The 6,486-nt window shown below is 46.8% G+C and overlaps 1 long non-coding RNA gene across 1 annotated transcript; it reads right to left on the bottom strand.

The window, feature by feature from the left end:
• Positions 1–2,613: 2,613 nt before the first annotated feature.
• On the bottom strand, positions 2,614–4,130 carry LOC144160872 (uncharacterized). The gene is made up of 2 exons (XR_013320416.1): positions 3,984–4,130; positions 2,614–3,400 (listed from the first exon to the last, which is right to left on the bottom strand). It is a non-coding gene; the product is annotated as an uncharacterized LOC144160872 (long non-coding RNA).
• Between the last annotated feature and the right edge of the window lie 2,356 nt (positions 4,131–6,486).

Consider the following 6,486-nt stretch of genomic DNA (forward strand, 5'->3'; position numbering starts at 1 on the left):
GATGGGCGTAACAGCACAATGCACAGGCTACTGTACCAGGTAGTGCAATTCCTGATGATTGACTTATTGATGCAATTTTTTGTTTCGATGTAGTATCTTAATTCACAGATGTTTTGGTTTTCATTGTGTGATTTGCAGTTATGTTCTGTCATGAAGATTTTAGCCCTGGTCATCTGTATGAATGCACTCTTCTGTTCAAACAGAACATTATGAGGATTTTGCTCCTGTAGACATGAAAAGCTGTTTCCTGGACTGTTGACCGACGATTTACCTAATTTCTTGGCGGTGAAAGTTTTGATGTGCCGTAATGTGTAAAATAAGCCCTCCGAATTTTCCATAATGTGAAATGCTATTCCACGCAGTGAATGGCAGCACCCATTGCGAGCCTAAAGCAATGGGAGTCTAGATGAAGACATCAAGCCCAATTTTGAACTGTTACGCTCGTGATTTTGATTCCAATGGTTTAGGTAGGTTATTTTTTGTCAGTTGTTACACCACTGTCCATTTTATGCTGCTGCTGCTGCTCTAGTAAACATTCTTCAGCTTAGTTCTGTGTCTTCACAAAAAATACAGGGTGTTTGTAATGCTGCCCAATGTCAGTATTTATTTCCCTTTTTTGTCCAAGCTGACATTGATGATTGTCGTCATAGTATGCAAGTTTTTAAGAGTTGTTAATGTTTTGTGCAAAAAAAAATGTGCATCTTAGTTAGTGACATGAGGGGTCTCAACTCACATCAGTGACCAAACAAGCCACAGTCAAGAAGTTCAGTCCCACATGGGAAGGTTGCAATGCAAGAAAGGAACGGGAGAGGGGGGTGTAACAAATTGTCACCTAATGCGGCCGTTCAAACGAAACAAGTCCTTTCCCACACATTGTAAATATGCTTGGTCATTTCTGTATGGAATTTGGTGTCACCATTCGAGAAACATATCAGTCCTGATCTCCAGGATGACTAAAATATAGGCACTGATATTTGTTTTACGGTGATACTTTAATACATCAAAAGGTCAAAAAAAATCAAAAGGTCTGCAGGCCACATGTGGCCCGGGTGTTTCACACCCTTGCTTTAGATTAACTGTGCACAATAGGGCATGGCTATGCGTATCAATCGTAACACAAAGAATGGAAGGTTACAAGTGGAAGCACCCACACACAAAAACCGAATGGAATGGGAAAAAATGGTGTTTCTGTGTTCTAGATGCGGAGTGTCTTATGGTCGGGGGTATGTCACTTGTTGACCTGTGGCGACCGTCCGCACGCCATCTGTGCATGCGCTCCTCTCCTCCTTTCCAAACAGCTGCGTACTCTCCTCTCCTCTCCTACCGTGTGCGCGCGCTCCTCCTCCGTTCGCTTCAGCTCTCTCGCGCGCATGCGCGGCTCTTCCTTCATAGTCCTTCATTCACTCTCACCCTATAAATCCAAGGAAAGCGTATGTATTCCGGGAAAATGTATGTCTCCAGTTCACTGACGTTGATTTCTGTGTTGCAATTTTTTTTTAATCCACCCCAGTGAAAGCATGTTGCCTGATTGATCCCCGTAATGTGTTTATTGTGTAATATTATTTTACAATAATTCTGCTTTCATGCTGTTTTCTTTATGAAGGCTGAACAAATCAGCCTAGGCTGTTTTGCCACAATTAAACTGTTCTCTTCTATATTTCGACACTGTTGATGTCCAGTGAAGCGTCATTTTTTTTCCTCCGCTCTGATATTTTGGCCTAATCAGTAATGAACGATCATCGCAATTGTTCATTATACAGTGTCCATTTGGTTTGTGTATAAATTACATTATATTTCTGCTTATCTCTTCTGACTGCTCTTGTTTTACCGTTTTTTAATGTATTTTTTAACAAGAGGTCCCCCCACAGTGATAAACTATGGGACCTCTTTCTGTATTCTTTACCAATGTATGTACTGTATTATATGCAATCTTCCTAATAAACTTCAAACTTCTCTCTCGTAGTCTCCTCTCCTACAGCTGTGAATATAAAGGGGAGCTAGCAGAGCGCCCGTTCAGTGCTGCGCTTGCTTCGCTTGACTCCGAGCTTCTTCAGATGAAGTAGGATGGAAGCAACAGTCCCGTCAACGGGTGCGCTGATGCAATTAAACATAATGAAAACGCAAACGGAACCCCCATGACACTCCGCATCCTACTCATGGTTCCCTTCGGGGAGATGGGTGTAATTTTTTTTGTACCCCAGCAAGGCTCCTTGTCTCTGTTTAGCTCCAAGTAGTAGTGCAGAAGTGACAACAAAAGAGAATCGGCAGACTGCATCGGTGCTCCTGTGACCTACTGCAAACTATCACTAATATTTAACTGATGGGTAATTACATTGTGAACTGTTGGTTGGGTGGTGTTTTATTGATGTGTAATAAAATGTTTCTTGATAGACATGTTCTCATCATGCCATTTTTAATAGTGTCCCAAACTGCTGTTTGCAGTTACCCTAGGTGTAAGTAAGACAAGTTAACTTAAGCCTTGCTGCTGATGCCCGGAAACACCAATGTTAAGCTTTGGTGGTGCACAAAGAACATGGGTTGGTAAGCTAGTTGGTATTGCATAATGAAAAGTGGGTCTTACAAAGCAATATCAACAAAGGCAGGACAAAGCACTGAACTGTGACTGATTGTTTATTCAAGGAATAAACATACCAATGCGATTACAACCAATGAAAAGGCTAAAAGCACATCGAAACCAACACGTCATCTCGCCCCTTCCCTGCTACATAGCAAGGTTTTGATACACGATTTCTTTTTTTGGGAGTGCAACTGAAGGGTCTCTAATGCACACATTATTAAACATTCAATTTTAAGTACGCCTATCAATTCATGTGTGAACTTTTCCTTTTCTAAGCAATGAACGCACTTCCCAAAAAGTGGAACACAAGCGTAACTTTTCGCAGTGTGACAAAATGTGGCCCGGTAATTCATTGAAGTCCTTGTGCTCACTGTACAGATCACCATTTCATAACAGTTGAATTAGCCAAAATGAAGGCGATAGCCATGAGTTATCATTTCCTGGCCAGAAACCACGTCTTGCAAAAAATATTCTAGCACATGAAGAGTATGACTCAAATGTTTTTTTTTATATTCTAGCACATGAAGAGCATGACCAAAATGTGTTTCTTTCTTTTTTTTTCATTTTCCACAGTCATTGTAAATTCAAATAGCAGTAGCTGGAAAGGCACCTCAATGCACATAAAAGGGCACCAGTCGACCTCGCCATTTATTTCTGAATATTTCTGTAGATCAGTTTCGAAGTGTGCTAAACACCATCACTGTATTTAAACCTGCTGCTGCTCACGGATGCCGCAAAAAACGGCACTCTTGAGGCTTGCCCCGCAGGACGCACACCAGCTCTGTGAGGGCGCCGTATTTCTTTTCTAGCAGCTGCATACGCCTGCAATGAAAGAGAAAGAAAAAAAACGGGCTAAAGTTCGGGGTGAAGCAGAAAGGCCCAATTACTTCCATTATGCGCACAATTAGTTTTTCTAAACCAAGCAGGAGCTACAAGTTTTGTACGGAGACTGAAATGGCAGTTCTGCTGCCCCTAAAAACACATAATAGTAAATTTCGCTAAGCGCTGCTGGCGCAAAACAACAGCTTGAGATGACGTTCGTTTCCGGACGGCGTGATCGAACAGCAATTTCTTTAAAAGATATATCGGCCTCAAAAGTGCGCAGGATAGAAGTACCCGAGGTTTTGACCTTTAACTGGTGCTCGCCGGTTTCCTCACTCCACCCAAGGACAATCGAAACACAGGGCTTCATGCCCTGCGCTGAGATTGACAGAAGTAAATTGATCGCTAAATGCGATTCAATCACCGCACGAGAAAAAACAAGAAGAAAACACGTTGCTGCTTATGTTCGAGTTATTATCAAAAAAGCAGCCCTAAAAACGGCTTCCCTCAAGATGGCACGGGCGACACATTGGCACTGGGTTTCTCGTGCGCTAAATGTTTCACACTCAGCAAAACAACTCACCTGTGACATTAGAGCGCGGCGGCTGGCCATCAGCTGATCTGCGGCGGCGACTTGATACGCGTCTGGCGATAGGTAGATCGCACTGTACTCAACAGTACTTAGCGTCGAGTTATTACTTTGCGTTCAGTGGGCATCAGTTTGGAAATGATGCAGTTTATGCTGACAAACGACCAATGCGCTAACGAGGCAACCTTTGCGCCCCGACCGGCTCGCACTCGCTCGTAGGTGTGCGCAGAGGCTGGGGTTGAATTGCAGATAACGTTGTCACACTCATGAGCGGAACCATGAATTTTCGCGTAACCAACGCTATCGCGGTGCAATAGACTATCAAGCCACTCGCACACGCCTTGCACGAAAACACAAGCTCATATCGCGGACCGCGACCTGCCTGGCCGCCATGAAGGAGAAGGCCATGAAGGAGGAGAAGAGGAGGGCCTGATCAGCGGGCCGTGCGCACAACGTCGCCTAGCAACAGACGCTTGGCCACAGATATGGCGGCGCACGCATGGTTGCCTGTATGTATGTGAATACGCTCTATTACAGGTAAGCCACCCCACAGAAGATATGAGGACCTGGACAATACATCTATTCAAGCTCTACAAAGAACTGAATATTTTCTGTGTTCGGCAGTAAATCAGGCATATCCATTAGAGAAACAGCATTTTGTGACCACTGTTTAATAAATGAATTTTGCTGTCAACTGAGGCTGGTAATTAAGCAAGGCTGCGCTGAAAGCTTGACGGCTGGTGGTTGAGCGCGAGCTCACTTTGATGTGGCTGCATTGGACCAAACTGCTGTCTTTGTGCTGCTTCTGCACTGCGCGAATAAGTCATCTCCTTGCGCGACATGCAGTGACCGGCCTCAGTACAGTTAAAGTACTGTGGTCGAACTCCAGTGCCCGTAGCACGGCCGTATTTCCGGTAGCTGTAGTCCGGCTGGAGTCCGACGACCGCATCTCGGCTGTCCTCCGGCGGCCGTACATTGGCCGTACACGGGTGGCTTTGGAATGTCCGGAGCCCTACGGCTGGAATCTGGCCGTATGACCGTAAGCCGGTCGACTGGCCGACGGACACTGGCTGTAGGACAGCGATGGGAGTACGGCCGTATACTGCCAAAAGGCCCACATTTGGACATGGGCCGAACATGGCTGCCGAAAAACGGCCGGACAGAAAATCACCGGCCAAAGTACACCGGCCTGTTTTAGGCCAAACAGTCCTGTGCTGCCTGGGTATCGTGTTTAGGCGTCTGTAGTCTACGCACATGCGTACACTACCGTCTTTCTTTTCCGCCAACACAATCGTAAATGCCCAAGGGCTTTTTGATGGCCTTACCGCTCCTGTATTTACCATCTGCTGCAGGGCTCCATCCAGCTGTGGTTGTTTGTGGACGCTCAAGGGCCTGGGGTTAAACCGTAGTGGATGCGGATCTCCCGTCTCGAAGTGGTGTTCTAAGATGTTCACCCTTCCAGGAGCTTCCATGAACATGGCTGAAAAGGGTTGTAGTGCTGCTGCGAGCCGTGATTGTTCCTCCGCTGGTCCTGCGAACGACAGCAAGATTGTTTCCAAACCAGTTTCAACCTTTCCCGCAGTGGTCTCCGCTGTCAGCAACTCTGACAGAGATTCTGATGGCCCTACCACAAAGCTTTTTAGCGGCGTTCCAGGCCCATAGTGGTAGTTTCCGGCCTCCACATCAAGCACTAGCCCAGTTCTGGCCACAAAATCGAGGCCCAGAATGGCTTGACAGGAAGGACCGGGAAGGTACAAAAATTGCCTGTGTTAATGGCCATCAATGATTACCGTCAGACTCGCTGCCGCTGTAATCGGCACAACCTGGTCTGAAGCTGTTCAGATACTGGTGCTTATATGCCGCAATTTGAACTTCCTCGGAGAGCATCGTTCTCGGACACGGTCTCCGAACACAGAAACCACTGCTCCAAAGTCCAGCAGGGCACGTGCGCTCAGGCCGGCTATCTTGACGGTAATAAAATGTGCATTGTGCACACTTTCCGCCTGTTCTCGGGCAGCCAATGCCCAACACCTCACTATGCACTCATTGTTGCTCGCAAGGGGCCCTGTTTGAGCTTTCTGCCCCAAGCTCCCACCTTCCATCTCGTCCATGTTGGGTGCAGCGTGCTCGAAGGCAGTTGGTGTGCAATCTTGGCTCTGCTCCTGCATTCGTCGTCTTCACGAGCTCTCCGCGGGCGTTTTGAGCGCTTTGGCGACAATGGGTCTGTACACTGCTCTGTCAGCGGGTTTGTGCACTGCTGGCGGACACGATGCCACGAGTCTTGCTGCACGTTCGGCTGGCGTTTCTCGATTGGTTGCGCCAGCGTCAAAGCAGAGGGTGCCCCTGGCTGGTAGGATGACCAGAATACCAGTGCATTATCGTTTACCGCAGGATGCACTGCGATAGGTCAGGTGGCGCCTCCAGTCTCGCCGAGCTTGAGTAATCGATCTGGTGAAAAGCCGCTTGCCGCTTTTCCTTGTTGCTCGACTCGGGTGAT

This window comes from Haemaphysalis longicornis, unplaced genomic scaffold (genome assembly GCF_048455015.1).
Source record: "Haemaphysalis longicornis isolate Haplotype H1 unplaced genomic scaffold, Haemaphysalis longicornis Haplotype H1 scaffold_11, whole genome shotgun sequence".
NCBI lineage: Eukaryota > Metazoa > Arthropoda > Arachnida > Ixodida > Ixodidae > Haemaphysalis > Haemaphysalis longicornis.